This window comes from Terrapene carolina, unplaced genomic scaffold (assembly GCF_002925995.2).
Source record: "Terrapene carolina triunguis isolate 2854851 unplaced genomic scaffold, T_m_triunguis-2.0 Scaffold67, whole genome shotgun sequence".
In the NCBI taxonomy this organism is placed as follows: domain Eukaryota; kingdom Metazoa; phylum Chordata; order Testudines; family Emydidae; genus Terrapene; species Terrapene triunguis.
This window is the reverse complement of record NW_020664418.1, coordinates 31,694,772-31,716,914: the sequence shown is the minus strand read 5'-3', so window position 1 is coordinate 31,716,914 and position 22,143 is coordinate 31,694,772.

Genomic DNA, 22,143 nt, shown 5'->3' with positions numbered 1-22,143 from the left:
GACCTATATATTTGAATATACATAACATGATACTCGTATCAAACACTCTAAATGAGTTATTTGCTTTCTGTATACAGCATGCACTCTTCTAATAAGCCAACAGATTTAGCCCACTGGTATTTTTTATTATCAGGAAGCTTTGTTGTATGGTTAAACTGATGGTTGCATACGGCTAACTTTCTGAAAATCCTTCCCCACAAATTACTTTTTGATTGATTCAAACATGAGGGTATGTTAATCTATTTTTAAAAAGAGATGTCAAGTTAGTGTCCCATACGAGTTCAACAGCTGTCCTTTATCTTAATTACGAGAACATTAACATTTTAGCTTTTTTCTTTTTGCAGGTTTTATCTGTGTAGCTGATAGAGGGAACACTTCCTAGAAAAACAACTTAATTAAATAAAAAAGCTAGACAAAAAAAGTATTGCGGAAATATTGTAATCTGCTTTTTATGGGATAAATTATACACAGTGATCACTGTTAAGAAGTCAACATTTTGCAATATCTTTACTGCCCTCTACTTAGAATGGGACACAATGGAAATGTCTCTGTGGGGTAACTGCTGGTAATTGTTGACAGGGCCGGCTCCAGGCACCAAGCACCCAAGCTGGTGCTTGGGGCGGCACCTGGAGGGGGGCGGGCGGCGCTCTGGCTGCCGGGGGGAGAGCCGAGCCGAGCCCCAGCCGGGGCTCGCCGCCCTGCCCCCGGTGCTCTGGCCGCCGGGGGGGGGGGAAGAGCCGAGCACCCGCCGGGGCTCGCGGCCCTGCCCCCGGCGCTCTGGCCGCCGGGGGGGAGACCGGAGCCGCCGCCGGGGCTCGCCGCCCTCCCCCAGGGGCTCCGGCCGCCCCCCCCGGCAAAAAAGCCAGAGCCGGCCCTGATTGTTGACTTTTTAATGGCAATCACAGAGAGGGAGATAAAAATACAGTTGAAATTCACCCCGTGCAGTGGACTAGCACAAAGCCTATACACCTCTTAAGTCATTGGCTTGCTCCACATTGCACGGTATAGATTCAGACAAAATTTGTGATTAGTTTCTAGTACCAATATAAACACATCACAGCAAACTTGAGTGGTTTGATGTCACAAAGTTAACACTGAACAGCCTGCTCTTTAAGGTTGACCCATCTCTGATGTCACAGTCTCACCACTCAAAAATGAGGTATTCATGGGAAAACAGCAGCAGGTGAATGGAAGAGAGGCAAGATAGAAAAGAGGAGGGGACCAGCTAGTATTTTTTTATAATAATTAAAAACATACATACACATGTGGTCCTCTGGTCCCCATATGGGAACATACCCATTGACTTCCCTTGGAATTTTGCTTGATTCAATACTAAAGGTTCAGGGTAACATTTTAGGGTCTACAACATTGCTTGCAAAAGAATAAAACAGGTGGCTAAAGTAACCCCCTTTTCTTCCCCCCTCAAAAATAAAGAGGTCTCAGTTTGCCCTCAGACTAAGCACAGAAAGGGCAATTAACAATGTGAAAGCAAAAGCCATCATATTTGATCTGAAGGGATGACCCTTTTTTGAGGAGAAAAGGATATCTGGTCTCCCTGAGAGCTCATTTCAATGACCTTCCAGGGTCAGAACTTTCAATTATGTCAAGTTAGTTGAATCACATGTGCTGGTTTTGTGATTCAGGCTGGATCAATGCAATGTGCTCCACTGAGGATGACTATGAATTAATCAATCTCATTTCACTTAGTGGACAGTCAGTGAGGTTGGGAAGTAAGTACCACAAGATGAGAGATCATGCCTTTCATCAGCTGAGCTATCCAGCTACCCCTGTTTTGGTCCCCCCTTCCCCCAAGTTAACTTGAAACCATGCAAAAATAATGTTAGGTGGCAGAATCCTAAGAGGGAATTTAACTGTCACATCTATTCAGAGTTGTATGTTTCATGCCAAATTGGAACCTGATGTTCAGTAATACTGTTTTTGACACTTCTGTGTTATAAAAGTAAAGATCCCTCCTTGCTCAAGGATGTCTATGACACTTCTGCCACTTCTCTTGCTGTCACTGCATGCAGCCCAGATGTTCCCTGCATTAAGCAGGGCATTGCCACAGCTGCTACTCAGTGTAGAAAAATATTGGGCTCCAAGCAAATGTAGCAAAGAGCATCTTTTCTCCTTTTCACTGACGTTTTTGGAGGGCAATACCTTATGATGTGCATAAAATATAAAGGAGGGAAGCTCTGAGGCTTAGAAGCAGTGGACACGGTGCAATTTCTCTGGCTCTTGATCAAAGCAACACAGAGCTATTACTATCCATTTGCTTCCTCTCCTTCTAGAAAAATATTCCTTACTGAAAAATACCTGCCAGAGCAGCTTCTGCTGTACCTGCTAGAGAACTAGACTGGAAAAAAGAGGGTTTTTTTTAAAAAAAAGAACAAAAATGCAAAGGGAACACTGCCAGTTTGAAATGTAGCCTGTCTTGGGGCTACATTGTGCCCTTGTTTAACAAAGGTGTAATGGAGAAGAAGGCACACTCCTCCCCTGTCCTTGTTTGGGCCCCCCTGACCTTGAATCGTGGTCTGGTGCACAGAATTGCTCCTGCTCTCTGTGTGAGCAAGTGGGGTCAGAGAGGGGTGGCAAAGAGGCAGAGCTTTGGCTCCAAACCCCCCTCTTGCTAGTCAGAGTAGCTGACTATATATATGGGGAAGAACATATTCTTCCTGGATCTACAGTAATTTACTTCCCTTGGAGCAAGAGGATGGAAAATTCTGAGTGACAATTCTTTGCTGGAGTTACTGCTGGGATGGAGAAGTTACACACCATTCCTTACACAGGAGCTGAGCCTGAAAGCTTATTCTAGCCTTATTCTGCAAGATAAATATCATTTTTTTTCCTCCAGAGGTCTCCCTCCAAGAGCCTCTCAGGAGTTAAGTGAATTATCCCTGCTTCTAAGGGTACGTCTACACTTACCGGAGGGTCTGGCGGCAGGCAATCGATGTTCTGGGATCGATTTATCGCGTCTGGTTTAGACGCGATAAATCGATCCCAGAAGTGCTCGCCGTTGACGCCGGTACTTCAGCTCGGCGAGAGGAGTACACGGCATCGACGAGGGAGCCTTCCTGCCGCGTCTGGACCCGCAGTAAGTTCGGACTAAGGTACTTCGATAACGTAGCTGAATTTGCGTACCTTAGTCCGAAGTGGGGGGGTAGTGTGGACCAGGCCTAACTTTCCCCTGTCAAGAGGTCAGGTAAAGAGCTGCACAAAGGAAGCCATTTGCAGTATACAAGAACAAGTATGCTGCATATTATTGACCATCATCAACTGTCACATATTCTATTAACTATTTACACATAAATAAAGCTGGTCGGAGCAGAATTTCCATTTTGCAATTAATTCCAACATGTCAACATTTGTTTTCATCCCAAATCTGGGCAAAAAGACAAATTAGGCAAAATTTTCACAGAACAAAAATTGCTGAATTTTTCTTATGTTGAAACAAAATGTTTTGCTCCCTTTTGAAATGTCACTTTTAGAAAATATGTATTTTGTTGAAGTGGGCATTTTCCTGCAAGAAAGACTGATTTTGACAAAATCATATCTTCTGAACACAATTTTTTGTTGGAAATTTTATTTAACCAGCTCAACCGATAAAGACATAACAGCCTTTAAATTCCCCTCCTTTAAAAGTCTTACGGTACAGCACTCTTTCTCTGAATAAGGAATAATGGATGTAGCTTCACCAGAAAGGGTCAGCCCCGCTCCCTTTAGGATCTATTGGGCATTGCCAGAATGACACAAGGGATTTCTATATAAATTGCCTATTGTGCTTCTCCTTCCTCTGACCTCTGTTTACTTGTCTGTGCTAGTGAGGTCTTTGGAGCAGGGTTCGTCCTCCTTGGAAAGCACCTGGCACACAGTGGGTGTAACAGCAAATAAATAATAATAATAATAATACTACTGCTGCCTGGATTGACTACTCTGCTTCTGTAACAGAACAGAACCAGCCTGCTAATAAAGACTGAGTTTGGAACCACACCGATTTTCTGCATGTTACTGCTGAGCCATCTATCTTAACATCTGCGATCCATATCAACCACTTAATTACCCAAATATTAATAGGAATGACCATTTTCATGTGGCATACCAAACGTGATGTCGTACCTTTTGTTGTTTGAAGCCATTGCCTCCCAAACAATATCCCTGGATTACAACATGTTTCTCCTAGCATCGTTATTGCTTCTGCACTGATAGAGACGTTAACAAAGGGCACTCATGTTGACCTCTGTTTGATACAAAATACAGAGAGCAGCCAGCCTGCTGGTGAACATACTGATGTGCTATCTCTGAGTGTGTTGACCTTCTGTTCTGTGCCGCCACTTTTAGTCCCCATCTGGGACTGAGTGCTGCAAATTGATCAGGAATGATACTCTGCCATGGTTGCCATCTAATCTGCTGCCACTCCAAACATGTTCATTACAGAGGGTGTCACTTTCACTATCAGGTGCTGTAGGACACATGTACATGGGGTGGTGATTATTATGGATAATAAGAAACATGGGAGAGATTATGGTGTTTTGCTGAAGAATCTGGGGTGGGAAAGAGTGAGGGGCTAACTCTATGGCTGTCATCCCCCCCCCCTTCCCATAATTCTGTGAATGCCCCTCCCTTACTGTAGGATCTGGGCTCAGTATGGGAGAAAGCAGGTCAGGGTCACATAGATCCACAAGCCATTGACCCTTACGGAGTGGGAGTGCAGGAATGGTAGGGGCCACTGCAGCAACAGAAAGTAATAGCAGCCCTATTGCCAGTTTATAACCTATGGGGAGGATGTCATCTCATGCTTGTGGACTGCCGCCCATTCTTCTTACTGGCTATTCAGGATGGGTGCAGAAGGCTGGATTTTTCCTCAGGAATTATTGTGTTATTAATAAAAATGCAGCTTAGTTTTGCCAAAGTTCATTCTGTATTCTCCTAAATTGAGCATGCTCTTGGCAATATTCTCTGGTACTGAGATGATCATATTCTAAATTACTAAAATTATTAGCATCTCCCATGGCAGAGCTAACCTATATTGATTGATTGCATACATGTGGCACACAGTAATAGTAAGATCATTTAACCACACCTTCTAAATATACGTTTATCCTTAAGCGTAGAAAATATGCTTTACCATTAAGTGTACAATTTGATGCTAAACCCAGGGTTGTGAGTTCAATCCTTGAGGGGGCCATTTAGGAACTAGGGTAAAAAAACAAAAAACAAAAAACCTGGGGATTTGTCCTGCTTTGAGCAGGGGGTTAGTCTCCTGAGGTCCCTTCCAACCCTGATATTCTATGATTCTATATACTGTACATTTTTAGCTACTAAGTGCATTTTCACAAAATACGTTTTTTGTTTTTTTTTTTAAAAAAGGATTTATTTTTTATGAACACTTTTTGCTTGAGCATGGGGAATAAACCAAGGACACTACTTTCTTCCATGGATAGTTTTTATGGATACTATTTTATTTCAAGGTCTGTTTTTACTGGCAGAATGAATTAATTTTTAATCTATCATTAAATGTGATAAATAATACTTACTGGACAAAAAGGTTTGGAAAACAATGATACTTTAGAATGTTCTGTATTATTTCTTAAGGCTTCCAAAACAAGCACTTGGATATAATTGCTTAAAGCTGACTTCAAAAGATTCCGTTTCAATGCGACACAAGGTGGCTGCTGGCAAATATATAGCTCTCACCATCTTAAATATCTGCTTCTTGTAATCTGTTCTACAAGACTTAAAAATGAATAAATATGGTATGGTAAGCCAGATTTTATGCTTAACCTGCCATACCTTGGAAACAGGGTAATAATTATAGAAATGGCTGAAATTTATGTGGTGGTTTGTTTAAGTCAAGTACACCCACAGTGTTTCTCTTTTCCAAGTTCAATTATTAACTCCACTTAAAAGCCAATCCCCATGTGTGTGTTGACAAAATCTCAGAAACATAAAAGATTTAATAGCAATACTTGGCATACGTTTTTTTGGCAACATGAACTGAAGGACACATGAAATGGAGTTGAAAGACACACTTCCCAGCCCTCAGACTAGTTTTATCAAAGTCCAAACTCTAATGTTCCTTTATTTTGGCAAAATCAAAACTTACTGTTAGCTACAGAAGTGTTTTGGGTTTTTTGTCAAGGTGAAAGCAGTTTAGATCCCTGTAATTTGTTCTGCATGCTGAGATATCATTCATTGTTTGCAGTAAAATTTTTATGATAAGATTCTTTGTTACATTGCTAAACCTATAAAATATATTGATATAATATTTCACAAATCCTAAAACTGATCTTCTGAACACACCTTTTCATTCAGAGTTCAAACCAAAAGATTATTTCTTCACATCTCATATTTATTTGGTAGCTTTTTCCCTTATCACAGGTCTAGCCATGTAAGATATTTTCCAATCTTTTTGGTCTATTCCAGCTTTTTTTTTTTGTCATACAAAAATCAAAGTACTTTAACTTTTTCAGTGACCTTATTCTAATAGCACATATTAAATTAATCAGAAAAATTAGAGGAAACCTAATTTTCTCCAGAACATAACCAGAGTCCAAGTATCGCTCCCTTTTTCATTTGTCTCCATGGAGGCTTGTTTATTCAAGTAATAATTTCTTGGAGCATCTTACTAATACATGTGATGGCAAAACCTAAGAAATTTGAGCACTTTAATTTTTTTAATGAAAATTGAGTTGAGTCTATTTTTTGACTATATCATTTAGGTCTTTTTTATTATTGAACTTTCACAGCAGCAAATGCTAAAAGGGCCTATTCCTTGATTCTTGGGCACAGCCCTAGCATGGATGCTAGTTAAAGATGCTGCCAGAGATCCAGCCATTTGCACAACTTCACATGCCCCCTCTGCTGAGATGTTGGGGATGGCAGGTTTGGGAAGGGTAGTGGCAGACTTGCACCAGCAATGTGTTCCACGATGTTAGGGGGATTTTTAGTTGACAGCTTTTGCCCAGTTTCCAGCCCTTTTTTTCATTGAGTGGTGCAGACAAGCCAGATCTGATTAGAGAAAACAGCCCGTAAAGTGGAAACTCATGTTCCGTTTGACATTCCTGTATTAATTCATTTACAACTTTCCACAAAATTCAACTTTTGCACTGAACTATTTCATGATATTGGCTGATTTTTTTTAAGTTTGAAGAAAAATCCCTTTAGACATTTTTGCTTTATCAAAATGGGATCAAAATAATCCTCCTTTTTCTGCTTTAAAAATACGTTTGTGTTGTTGGGCATGAATAACTAAAAATGGCTGAACTTTACAACTTCACATTACTAATACTTACAGTATATTGCAATAGCACCTAAAGGCTCCAGCCTACTATTGTGGCCTACTGTACCCCAAACAGCTATAATTTAATACTCTGATCCTGCCAACACTTATAATGGGCTGAACTGTGAGCACATGCCACAGGAGTCAAGCAAAGTAAAATTAACTAAATTAACAATAATGGAAAATTTGCTTCCATTCATCACTATAAAATTCTAAGACCCCCCTGAATCCTGCAGTGAGCTTTGCACAAGCTAATGTAACCTGCTCACATGAAGATCTTTGGAGGATGGAAGACTACGTTTTTAGTCATATGGTTACCACAAAGACACAAAGTCCATATGTAAGTATGTGTACATTGAGTGCCCTCAGGCATCCAATATCTAATATTGATGCTCAGATGATATTTGCATACACACTTACCTTGCCAACTGCAAGCTAAATCCCATGTACACACAGTCTCCCCTCGCCTGTTTACATTCACACACACACACACATCAGATCCTTGCACACCCATAGGGCATATAGAAGTTACTATACCAATTTCTATTAAAATCTACAGCTCCATGAGAGCCAACTAAACCTTCGGTTGTGAATTTTGCTGAGTTAAACAGAGTTACTCTGGATTTACACTGGAGTAAGCAAGAGCACAATATTGCACATTGAGGTCGCAAAGGGTTTAAGCCTAAGCAGAATTTGGCATGTTTTATATGCACCCCTTTCCACGTGCTAAAGTATATCTACCCTGTATGCCCCCAGACACCCAGTAAAACACAATTCTGCAGATTCATCCACACGCTGCAAACACACAGGGCACAATTCTTCCCTCAGATATACTACTAATGCAGTTCACAACACAGTCAATGGTCATTGCACAAGCAACGCTGAGGACAGCATAGAGCCGACAGATTCCATATCTAATCGCATCCTATGCAGCTATGCCACCCGGCTGAACATTCCTGCTCAGTTATAACTGCACAAAGATTAATCCATTCATATGCTTTTTCAGTCAGTGGACATCATGTAAAAAGAGCACACAGATTTGTCCATTCCAACATACAGCCACCACTTTTTGAAATTGTTCCTATTTTTTAAATAAAGGAAATTCTATGCAAAAACGATACTAGTGAAGTGTTAGTGTTACTTGTGTAACCCTCTTGGGGTTTAGAGAGCATGGCTCCTTTAAAACCTTGTTCTGAGCCAGAGGAAGTACTGGTGGTACCAGGAAGAGGAAGCGTTAGTTGTTCGAGGGGAGTGGAGAGAGGGACAGCAACAGGGTGTGAATGTCTGTAGCTCCAGACAAGAGGGCTATAGCGAGCAGGCCCTCATGTAGTGAAGCAGCTGAGAACGAGTCTGAATCCTGGGAGGGACAGAGTGGCCGACCAGAGATGCCCAGGACAGGAGCGAGGGAGAAATCACCCGAGAAGGACAAACCGGAGCTGGACCCAGTATCACGGTTGCCCAGAGCTGTATATTGGGGCTCGTGACCTTGCGTTGGGAATAAGGAGGGAGGCTGTAGCTAGCTAAGTGGGGAGGTTGTTGCTCTGTATGGGTTTGCAGAGAGTGGCGGAAGAGGGCACCGGAGGGGTTTGTTGGGGGAAATTTACTGGCACCAAAGATGACCTGGAGCACTCAAGACTCACTGCTGGACTGGAATTCTGCCCAGGACTCTTGAACCCTGAATGTAGATACACTGCTTGGCATCTGCCCTTTCTTATTGTGGTACCACTGGACCTGTGGATGTAACCCTGTTTTAGCACTTCTCCTGTCTTCCCCCTGTTGTTTTTCTCCATTCATTCCTCTGTAAATAAATATTTCCCTTTCCTATATTAATTGTACTATTCTGGTGTGTTTACTCTGGGGAGGGTTGGAACAGGTGCCCCTGAGGTGGAAGGGAGTTTCCCAGCTGAGTTCCTGCGCATGCCTTTTCTTGGTTGGTGCTCCTGCTGAGTGAACTCCATCTTGGCCACCAGGGAGCTAGTTACACTCATAAGTGATAGAAGATTCTTTTTCAGATATTATATATTCTCTTCCCCATAAAAGGTCACTGTGTATATTTAAGAATCTCTGTTGGTCTTGCACATATACATTGCTACACTCTTTTTTTTTTTTTTTTTTTCATCTAGGATAGGATAGGACTAGGATAGGCTTATGGTATTAATTCTGAAACTGCTTCTTACAGGAGTCCTTTTATGCTGTTTTATTAACAGTTTATATTTTCCATTTCTGTTTTGTTTTTACCAAAACTCCTCTCTTACATAGCTATTTAATTTCTTTTTTAAATGTAGGTTGCAAATTGTATTAATAAAAACTTTAAGTATTACTTTCACACAGGATGGGATATTTGACTCTTGCATTATGTTAAAACCTTTTATTTTACACTTATGTTATATGAAGTACTTGTTAAACACTATTAAAATGAAATGTAATTTTGCTTTTCATCTAAAATTGAATTTTTCTCATAAGCTTTCAGAGAAATTCTTTTTTATATATCTAAGAGCTAAGTATCTAGTTGTACTACCAGATATTTACATTAACAGATCACAAAACTACACTATAGATTTCTTAATATTTTGCATTGTTATATAAATATGAATCCTTATGCTAACCTGTTAGTCTTCTTCTAATGTTTAAATTTAAGCTTGTTCTCAAGTCCCATTGAAGTCAATGCTCAATGTTAAGCATGTGCTTTAAGAGCTTTTCTGATTTGGGGCCCTATTCCATACAGTTCATCTCTAGCACATGATGATAGTCTGTTTTCCTGCCTACTTATTAATATAAACACAGTGTGTCTTCTACTTACACTATATATGTGATAAGACATATATATGTATTATTCTTGCATCCATACACATTTTAGTAACATGTCATATTGCATATCTAACACTGTACGTGAAAATGAATTAATCATAATTCTGATCATGTTATTTGGGAAATATTGTGCATTGTGTAATTATAATACATTCTTTAGTGCTGCATTTCCCAAACCGTGAGTCGCAATCCCCAAGGGTGGTCATGAAAGAGTACTACTGGGGTTGTGAGACATTGAGCCAGCAATAAGGAGGGGTGAGGAGCAGGATAGGGGAGGCAAGGGTTCTGGAGGGAGCGTGGCCAGCACCCAGGTCCCGCTCTGCCTTCCTGCTCCTCCTGCTGGAACCTGCAGCAGCTCCCTTTGGTGCTGCCGGAAGCCTCGAAGCAGCAGTAAGGAGTCGGGGGGGGAGGGGGAGGGCTGGGGAAAGCAGAGGGTAAGGGCACCACGTAGATAGGGCAGGAGAAGTCAGGAAGGCTGCTCATGGTCCAATCCCAGGACGGCAAGTAGAGACGCATGCAGCTAGCTGCTGTTGCTGGGGCAGGGGTGCCCAGTCCATGCCCTTCTGCCCACTCTGAGCTGCAATGACAACTCCTTCCTGGGAGGGAGGGAGAGGGGTGATGGGAGCAGGGCTGGCTGTGGGATGGGGGGAGGGAGTTGAGGTGGGGAGCAGGGCTGAAACATTTCTGTCACAAGAAATACCTGAATTGGGGGTCATGTTAACCTAGGTGAGCCCAAAGGGGGTTGTAGGCTGAAAAAATTTGGGAACCATTGCTTTAGTGCATACACACATAAGAACGCTAAAGTTAAACATTACTTTAACTCTATATTTTTTGACTTGTGCTTAACAGTGCAGTCTTAATATTGAATTAACATAGTTTTTGTACAGAATATTCATTAAAAGATGTGGGAATAAATGGGTTTCTTCTTCATAAGAAAAAAATAGACTCCACTATCAGAAGATAACTTATTACATGAAGTCATAATCCTCTATTGAGACATCATACAATTACGTTGGTAACATTAGCATGCAATATTTATTATAAATAAAAGGGCCTATTGAGGCTTTCAACTCATTACAAGGAGGTCCGGGTGGATGACTTCATTGTACGAACACAGAGGAGTTAGGAAGGGGATAAAAGATTTATTTATACACAAATATGTTCTCATTAGGAATTCTCTGCAACAACGTAACAGATACACTTGAAGGGCCATTACTCTTCTTTTTAACTATTTGCTATTTACATTGCGACTGGCTATGAACATTTACTAGGAAAAAACAACCCAGTGAAGAATAAAAAATAGTAATATAATAATAAGTCTGTTAACTATTGTACTGGAGTATACATCACTAGTACTAGCGAATTTGCAGGTATTTTTCAAGACTCGGAAGCATCCTATTTTTATTAGAGCATTCAATTTTGAGTGTTCCAGTGATCCATTAAGGTATGCCTTGGTGAGCCATAAAGCCACAGACAGAGTGTCTTCTACACCATTTGTATATTAATGAAACACTGAGACACACCTTGAGATTTCTTAATGCTATATCATACATTTCATTTTCTCCCAGATAGGATTTTTGATATTTTATCCAACGTATCCTTTCACTATGAAAATTAATTTACAGTTCAAACCCAACTGGAATGTGTAAAATCCACCAAGAGCAATCTCTTGTGTTCCAGTCTCAGATCTCTCACTGTCATCTCCCTATCATCCCAAGCTCTATAACAGGGGTCGGCAACGTTCGGCACGCAGCTCGCCAGGGTAAGCACCCTGGCGGGCCGGGCCAGTTTTATTTACCTGCTGATGCGGCAGGTTCGGCCGATCGTGGCCCCCACTGGCCGCGGTTTGCTGTCCCGGGCCAATGGGGGCGGCGAGAAGCGGCGCGGGCGAGGGATGTGCTGGCCGCGGCTTCTCGCCACCCCCATTGGCCCGGGACGGCGAACCGCGGCCAGTGGGGGCCGCGATCGGCTGAACCTGCCGCGTCAGCAGGTAAATAAAACTGGCCCGGCCTGCCAAGGCGCTTACCCTGGTGAGCTGCGTGCCGAATGTTGCCAACCCCTGCTCTGTAAGAACACTCACTCCCCCCCCCCCCTCTCCATCAGAGCTGACAACATCCCCCTCCTCTCTGAGACCAGATCCCATAATCATGAGGTCATATTTGACAACTCCTCCTGCTGAAAAGCCAAGTGGAGAGGCAGAATAAATAACCAACGAAAAATTATAAATAACAAGAACTAAACCACGTTTATGAGTACATGTCTAACTGAGTAACAATGGCATCTTATTATTGTCATTCTTGTCCTTTTCCCCTTTCCCCTGTCTTGTCCATTAGGATCCTAACCTGTTTTGTCATATTAAATTTAGCTTCCATGCTCTTTGAGACAGATTGTTCCTTCACTAGTTTATTGAGGTTCCTAACACATTTCTTGGCATTTCAGTTAGAAAGAACAAAAGAAAGAATGAAAGAAAGAAAGAAATTATTGCACTATAAGATTAATAAAATATATTTATTCTGGAAAATATGGCTGAGTACACTTATATTCTCCAAGCACTCACTCAAGGTCTCCCATATCTCATCCCACAGTTCTGTAATGACCTAACAGGTCCACCACCAATACTATATGGCCAGTTACTGTACGGACTGTAAACTTTTGACATAGCAGGATGGACTTCAGAGTATTTGCTTTTCATCTTGGATTTACATGCAGGCTGTGCAAAGCTTTTCATTGTGTTTATGTAAGTTGATTGCTAGAGAAATCTTATTCGTGTTTTGAAACAACGAAAAAAAATTCTTATCACTTGAAAACCTTTTCCATTAAAAAAGGTTTCAGTGGAAAATTTCCAACTAGCTCTTGTTGGAATTGACCATGCTGGACCTTCCAAAATTAACAATTTATAGGTAAGTGACATAAGAAACTTCCATTTCCTATGGTTGTTAATATCATATTTTTTGAACTGACACACAATAATGTCTCCCATTTAAGAGTAAAAATACTTAGTATGCTATTTTTAGATAAGGATGGGAATAATTTAGATTCATGAGTCTCTAGAACTGCATCACACGGCAGAAAATACGTACATTGTATTAATTTATTATGATAGAAACAGTGTGGAATGAGCATGGATCATCAAGAGTAATAAAACAAAGCAGTTTTGAGGAAGTTCTAACTCAAGAAATCCAAAAGTTTCCCTTTGGTAGATTTTACTTGGAAATGAATTACATTTATGAAGCAAGCTGAAAAGAATGAGCTTTGTAATTTATATGAAAACTTAAAAAAAACCTCATTAGCAGACATACTCTTATGGAAATAAAAACGGTAGATTTTCACTCCATTCTTTTGGGACTTGGTTTATGAACTCTGGCATGGCATGTGACAGAAAATCATTCTGAAGTGTTTCCAAGTTATCATTTTAAAATTCTCTATTTCAACTAGCTTGTGCTAACGATGCACAATAAAAAATGGGTTTTTAGAAGCTTCTGTTGCCTACAACCACCCCTTTCAATCCTGCTATTAACTCTTTACCTCCCCAAGAGTCCAATCCAGCTCCCACTGACTTCAGCGGGACCTGGATCAATACAGTTGTTAACTTCAACTACTGGGCAAATATTGAAAAGTTAGATAATTCAATGGGGCTTCCAATTTATTTTCCTTTGAATCTGCATTATGTCAGGTATAAAAATAGCCTACTTTTGTTTCCATAATGGGTTTTTCAATGCAATCTAGGTGGGTTGGGAGATTCACAATCTGACAAAACAAATATTTCTTTTTGCAGAGAGAATATATAAGTTTTCCCATCTATCACAAAAAAGTCTCAGAAAGCTATTCAGAACCCAGTGCACGTTTCTTCCTCTTCACAACTCATTTTCCCTTTTTTTGTGACAACCTAGGCAATAATTCACAGCTCACTGGGTCTCCTAAATAACCCCCTTTATATTTACATGGTAGGCATTCCCCCATTACCCAGCAGGATTCAGCTGTACTGGCAGGCAGTCATTAGGCATTCTTAAGGCTTTGGAGGTTTAACATATCCTCCTCTAGTTAGTATCTTTTAAAAAACTCTTGTATGGGTACCTTCTCTACAAATAAATAATGAATCTTGACAATTTCACAAAAAAAACATAACTGTGTCATTTTGTAATTTTGAAGTGTTTCCTCCTTTGGGTCTCATCCAGGCTCCCACATAAAGTCTTTAAAACTCAGAAGCATTTCATCAGTCTGATGATTGTTATGTTTCTTCTTTTTTTGTTGGAAATTAAATGAGCTACTTGAGTGACTTTGCTGAAACTTTTATAAGTGTACACTTGCTCGCCTTATGTATTGCAGTTAATTTAATCCAGCATTGTTCAGAAGTCTGGGAAAGAACAACGCTTTCTCTATTGCCATACTAAAAAAGCTTGTTAGAAGCCAAAAATAAACTGGAATAAATAAAAAAAAAAGATCGTGAGAAAGAGGTTTTGTCTAATATTGCACATAGTTGTCACTAGATAGGTGTGACCTAGTGGTCTGAGCAGAACACAATGAGCCAGGATTCCTGGGTCAGAAGCTCATACAGGCTCAGAAGCTGATTTTCTATGGCTTAGAGAAAGTTGCTTAAGACCCTACCCTGCAGCCTTCATTCATATGAGTCAATTTGAGACTACTCAAAGTAGAGGCTGCAGGATCTGATAATTTCTCTGCCTTAACTTCCCTACATGTGCACTGTGGGAATAAGACTATCTCACATAATTAAATAGTAAATGCAAAGTATTATTACTGAGGGTTTAGAAGAATAAAAACATAGGACCTGATTCTCACCTGAAACACTACCACTACCAGGGCCGGCTCCAGGCACCAGGCACCCAAGCTGGTGCTTGGGGCGGCACCTGGAGGGGGGCGGCGCGGCGCTCTGGCCGCCGGGGGGGAGAGCCGAGCCCCAGTCGGGGCTCGCTGCCCTCTCGCCGCCCTGCCCCCGGCGCTCTGGCCGCCTGGGGGGGGGAGAGCCGAGCCCCCGCCGGGGCTCGCCGCCCTGCCCCCGGCGCTCTGGCCGCCGGGAGGGGAGAGCCGAGCCCCCGCCGGGGCTCGCCGCCCTCCTCCCAGGGCTCCGGCCGCCCTCCCCTCCGGCGCCCTCCCCCCGGCCGCCGGGGGGAGAGCGGAGCCCCCGCCGGGGCTCCGGCCGCCCCCCCGCAGGGGGGGGGCGGGGGGGAGGGGCGGCCGGAGGCTTTTTTGCCTGGGGCGGCAAAAAAGCCAGAGCCTGCCCTGACCACTACTAAAGTTTTACACTGTTGTAAGCCCTGATTTCAATGGAGAAATACCAGCATAAAGCTGGAGTAATGCCATGGTGAATCTGTTCCAGTGTGTGATTAGTATTGAGAACCTTAAATTCTGGGGAAAATCCATACACTGATTTGTTTACTGCACTGGTGAATATTTCAGACTAACACATCAAGACAAATTATAATAGCATAAAAAACCTAAGAAATTTGATTTTCACTTGAGAAAAAAGATTCAGTTATCTTTTTGATTTGCAGTTGCCTTTTTGTCTTTATAATAGTATAAAGGTTTAATTGTGGTATATGATTCTTTGATGAGGACCAAGGGCTTCATTATACCAGATCCCACATGTAATATTGAGTATTATATTAGATATGCTTTGACTAAAGAAGCAAAGAGGCAGAACCAGAATAATTATAGTTTTCCAAGTAATTCTTGTAATAAGACAGGCAATTTGCCAGCAATTTTTGTGGTTAAGAAGTCATGACAGAATGGGATAAGGGAAATGATGTTAATTAATTCTCAATGTCAATGCTAACTATTACCAAAGTTAGCAAGAACATTTTGAAACATATAAAAATCAAGACATTCATGGAAGTGTGTTTACCACGTTACAAAGTATCAAGAAACATCACCGTTGCACACAGAAACAAATACCTTTATCCCACAGCATTTGACTGAAAGGAAGGTTGCTAATCTAAAGTGAATTGCATAGAATCTTTTCAGTCTATTGAAGAGCTATTCCTCTTTTTTTATTATATTTTTGTTATAGTATTTTTTACTTTCCAAGGTGTTAACTTGCACTGTTAAAGTTTCTTTAGGGGGTAATCTCACAGTTTCAATTGAGATACTTTGATAACAATGTTTCTTTTAAACTTATTATTTGTGTAAAGTTCAAGCTAATAAAAGTAACTTACTCTATTAAAAGAAATCCTGGAAGCAGAACAGCATTTTAGGATGCTAATTGCTCATGTTACTAGCCATCCATGAAGCATATGCTGAAAACACTCTAAAGGGTTTAGTAATGCTTCTCTAAGTCATAAATCTTTTACAGGTACAATTATGTGAGAACAGCAATAGGAAAAGCACATTAAACATCTGGAGTCAGATGGGTTTACTGAAGTAAAATTACAAAATTAAATTTAGATGAACTTAATTAAAAAGAGGATCCAATTTAATATGGACATTCATCACATTCTCATTGAAATCCTTTCTTGCCTCAAGAAAATATAATAAAGTTTGAATACAAAAGCTGTATAAAGGCTGAAATGAAGTGTGAAAGGATGGTCAAATAAAGAAATTCAATAACAAGGAAATCTCTCACTCCCTTTACATACAGACAGACAGACTTTAATAGCACAGATTATCTATTTTTTTTTAATTAGTAATAAGAAGGGAATTAAACCGGTAACTGTAGATGTTCTAAAGGTCACTATTCTTATAGCTCCTGCTATACATGGTACATATATTGAAAATGTAAGCATGGAAGTTTTATATGTAGTTTTAGCATGTACACAAATGTGTACTGAATTTTATCTAATAGCAATGGGAGTTGCACAAGCAAATCTGAGGGCAGATTTGGCCCAGAGACTCATTCTCTAACTTTACCTAATAGCAGTTACATCTTGAAGTGTTTAAAATGTTATTTTCTTGTCCTTAAGTAGTACTTGGCTTACTTCCATTTCAGTCAAAGGTAGTATTACCACAGGACTGGGCCTTACATGCCCTGTGATGGATTTTCATTTGCTTTAATTCAGAAATAACAAATGAGGCTCCTTGGCTTTCTTTTACTGAATCACTAGAGCGCTCTTTTTCCATGGATAAAAGGTCTTGTAGTTCAGCACCACCTGGCCTTTGGTTCTCACAGGTTCTCCACCTCTCAGCAGCAGCACTGACTTGCAGGTCCCCAGGTTACAGTACACCAAGAAATCAAAGAGTGATACAGAACAGCCTGTAAAGCTTCTAAAATTGTTACTAGGATCATGATGTTTGCCTACACAATAGCCTTTACAATTTGCTGTTCAGCACTTAATTAGATTTTTCATGGCTACTTGATGAGGCAAGGCACTATTAAAACTGTATCTTTTTGTTTCTAATAAAGAAGTATACTGGTCGCCTGGGCCCTGATGTAGATATTGTTTTTCTCTAGGGACACTCAACATGTTCCAATTTTACGAAGTCACTCAACAATAATGAAATTTCATCTGCAGTGAGGCTTCATAATATAAAATGATATCATGTTTACTTTATTATATAGAAACTTGTATGTGATGGATGGGAATGTGGCCGACATGACTGTTGTAAGATACCGCTTCTTAATAATCGGTAGTTATGATTAAGCTGCAAGATTAATGACAGGAAACTGTGTAAAGGAAATGCTGGAAAACAGTTTCAAATCCAAACTAGAAGTCATTTGGGCTATATTCTGTCATTTCTTGGTATACGCAATAATGTTAAGTATGAAAAGTTTGGATGTGTTTCCCCCTTAGTGCTAACTTTGTATATAGTCTGATACAAAATGACTTCACTGGTTGGAAGAGCAAATTCAGGTGCATGACTTCATTGGTCTGTATCCTGCACAACACAGGTGTCATGTGCTGCACATAAAAACATCAGGTAAAAACTGGAGAGCAGGTCAATTATTCCCCTTCATTAAGGAGAGAGCTGCTACACAGCCACCAAGTTAATCCTGTCTAGTAGCAGGAGTCAGGCCAAATTGGGAAGTGCTTTGCCAAGTGTCTTATTTGCATATTAAGGATTATGGGCATCCATTTGCTGTCCACTCAGCCCCCCATTTCTTCACATCTGCTCTTGAGAGTAAAGCAGCAAACCTGCTGAAGACTTATTTTGCCTCCTTGTGGAGCCCTGAGACCTTGCATGGTCATCTAGACTGCTCAAATTTGCACCAATCTTGTACTCTCTGCTCCCAACAACACAAGGACCAGCGGAACCAAGGTTGTTAACCCTAGTTCCAGGCATTGTTGCAAATACACACTGCATGCCAGGGGAAAACTGGCACGTTTGAGGGGTTTGAGGTGCAGCATCTCACAGAACTAGGCCCAGTACAAACAAATTTAAAAGAATTTGTTAGTGATTTTCAGTGTTAGGCTAAGTGTTGCTATTTCTTGGTCTTATTTAGGTTAAGAATGATGTAAAATTTAACTAATAAAGAAAGAACAACAGCGGTACACGTTTTATACATATTTTCATTAAAATGTTATGGCATCTATACTAGTTTTATTTTAGAGCTACTCCTAACCTTCTCTCTGTTGTTCTGTGTATACACACATGCCGGTAACTGATATTGGTTGCATTTGTCAAAAGTACAGTAAGGTAACCTGTGAACTGGTATCATAATGGGATACCTATCCTACATAGTTAGAAAAAAATACATACAACAATAAATATTGGGTCTGGTTCTGCAATCATTTTACATACAGTACATCCATTCATGTCAATGGAAATGTTAAATGCAGACTGACAGCATGATGGGACTAAACATCTCCATCCCCATCTAAATGTCATCAAGCCCAATATTATAATCTATAGACCAGACATCCCCTACATACTCCTGCACCAAGGGTATTTGAGGAGTGGAAGGAATGTGTGTGTCAGTCAGAGTGGGAGCTTGGGGGCTGCTCTAATTTATGAGACCTAGCTATGGTTATAAGAGGCAATATGACAGCTCAGAATTGCTCTGACCCCTCTCTGCTATCAATTGAGCATTTCCCTTCACCAGGATAGGTCTTGGCTTTCACCTAATCGCCAGAAAAAGTCTGCTTTTTAGTTCTCAGGAGCACAGAGGGTGTGGAACAAGAACTGAGAATATGGCTCAGTGTCTGGAAAGTCAGGTTATAGTTATAATGACAGCATTAGATTGGGAAGGTTTTGGTAGGTCTTGTCACATTTGCCGTTTCCCCTCCAAGAGGAGAAATGTTGGAGGTCATTTTATTGCAGGTGATCACCAATCTTGTGGAAAATGGATGCGTTCTCCAAAATGCACACCATTCCAGTTCAATAGCAATGCCTTTTGAACTCTAATACAGTGGCCTGATTCTGCCCTGAGCATAAATAAAGAATTCCAATTTTCCCTTGTAAACTATCAATTATTAATTATTACTATGATGAAAACTGCTCATTACTTTTGTTGTTCAGACTTTATCATCAACTGTTGTCCTATCCAGTAATAAACTGCCTTATCTCCTTGTTATGGTCAAAGAGAAATATTCATCTTATACGAGTTTGCTTTTAGTGCAATTTAACATCTGATAGTAATATTATAATGCTATTTACTGTTTTATCTTTAGATCTTACCACTGAGAGCAAATGTGAAGATCTTTAAACTGCTGGCATCAGTGTTCCCATACAGGCTGGCATGAGCTCAGGTGGGTGATCCTGCCAAAAGTCAGAGAAAAATATTCATCGGACAGATGATTTATTTTAATCATGCTTTCCCAGTATCCACAGAAAGCGTGTTTATATATGCCTGCTGCAGGTTTAATGATAACACCATTAAGACAGATCTGAATGCAACACACCAACTTGTTGACTTTTTCAGGAACTGTGAACATGAATACTGATTCCCAAAGGGCATTTTCTATAGAGAAATTGTCCTTTCATGAATGCAACAAAACAATCCTACCAGGAAGAATAATAGTGCACTGCATGGTTAGTTTTAATAAACTGTATTAGAAAGATGGTCAATGGTGTGGGGCGGGGGAGGGGGGAGGGGGAGAGTTGGAGGGGGAAAGAAAAGAAAAAAAAAGCCAGTGGCCAATCTAAGATTAATGAAGTGTACTATCAAACACAGTTCTTAATTCTAGATCTAAGATGCTTTGAAGTTCATGGAAATGTGCCTCCTAGTAATTCTAATATGGGATTATCTCTCCTGACATCAGAAAAATAATATTCAGAGAGGGCATTTAAGAGCTGACTTGTACAAAAGCACTTTAGGAGCAAGCAAACTTGTAATTTTTACCATATGCTGAACATTTTTAATAATACTATTTAAGTTTCTACACACACACAAAAAAAGAAAACTAAAAACTCTAGCAAAAAGATATATTGAAAAATATATTTTACATAACTAATTTGTTGAATTATTCAAAATAGCTTCTGTTTAGGATGCTGAATTTCTTGACAAAATGCAACTAGACTTAAATCGAAAGCAAAGAAGAAATGGACTTGACAAGAAAGAGACCATTGGATCATCTGACGCTTGTCTATTCTCACATCATGATAATTATTAATTTTCATAGTGGGCACCACATTCAAGTTGCAATATACAATAATAGGCAATCAGGAAAGGACTCTGAAATATACATAGTATATTTGAAATTAAAAAACTACAAAGAGCTATAGTTGATCTTTAGACTTGTATAGCAGATCTCCACAGTTCTTTCTTTCTCTATTGTTCAGGCTCCCTATGAAAATATTATCATTTTTTACTTTGTAACAAGTCCTTTTGGGTGAGATTTTCAAGGGCATCTAAGAGAACTGGGTGTCTAATTCCCTTAAATGCTTTTGAAAATCCCACCATTAATGCATTAGATAGTTCCTTATGTACCGAACAATTTCCCAATGCCCTTCACATTAATCTACACACTTAAATCTTTAAATTTTCACACAATAGTCTATGATCAAAGGTTTATTCTGATAGTTTACTATATAGTTAACCCCTTTTTTAAAAAATTACAATTAAAGTGTTCCCAGCTTCTAATACTCAGAGAACTCTTTGTAAATTAGATCAACTTTAACATGACAAAGGTGTCTGGACTTTTAATACCTTTGGACAGGGCTGGCTCCAGGTACCAGCGGAGCAAGCTTGTGCTTGGGGCGGCAGATTCCAAGGGGCGGCATTCCATCTAATCCTTTTCTTTCTTCCTTTTTTTTTTTTTTTGCACTTCACCGCTTTGGCCGCCCCTGCCGGTTTTTTCTTTTTGGTTTGCTGCTCCCGCCGCCCTGTAGGGGGCGGAGGAGGGGAGCGCCCTGCAGCAAGCCAGGAGGGCAGTCCGCGTCCTTCCCTGCCTGCCGACCGGAGTGGCGCGGAGCCCTCCCGGCAGGAGGCGCCTGCAGAGGGGCCGCGTGGCAGCGCCCCACTTAAGGAAGCCCTGCCCCCCCTCCACTCCCCCCGCTAGCCGGGGTGCGCACTCCGCTGCCCGGGGTCTGCAGGGCCAGGAGTCCCCCTGCACCCATGCTCCCGCCGCCCCACAGGTATTTTGTTTTTGTTTTTTTTTTCCTTCCCCGCTCGGGCCGGCCGGTTTGTCCCCCTCCCCCTGCTTTGCTGCTCCGGTCGGCCGGTTTGTTCTCCCCCCCGCTCCGGCTGGCCGGTTTGTTCTTTCCCCCCCCTCCGGCCGGGGGCAGGTTTGTTTCCCGCCCCCCTTTGCCACTCCGGCCGGGGGCAGGTTTGTTTTCCTCCTCCCCTCTCCCCCCCCTTTGCTGCTCCGGCCGGCCCGGCGTTTTTTGCTTGGGGCGGCAAAAAAGCCAGAGCCGGCCCTGCCTTTGGAAGAGCATTCCAGCAAAAGGGTGCCGGAAATGATGGTTTAGTAATTTAAGCATCAGTTTTGGAATACCTCAGTGACCCTAGAACCATAGCTTCAGATCCCAGCAGAGTTCATTCAGCCCTCATATTTCCCAAGGTAGATAAAGAGCAGTATCTCTGCACATTCTATTAAGGCAAATCACCTCTTACATTGTATACTGCTCTTTGTTTTTGCAACATCTGTGTGCACATCTGGCTGTGGTTGTGGTTTCAATATATATATGTTTCAGCCAAAAATACTGATTGTTAAATCAGTACTTGG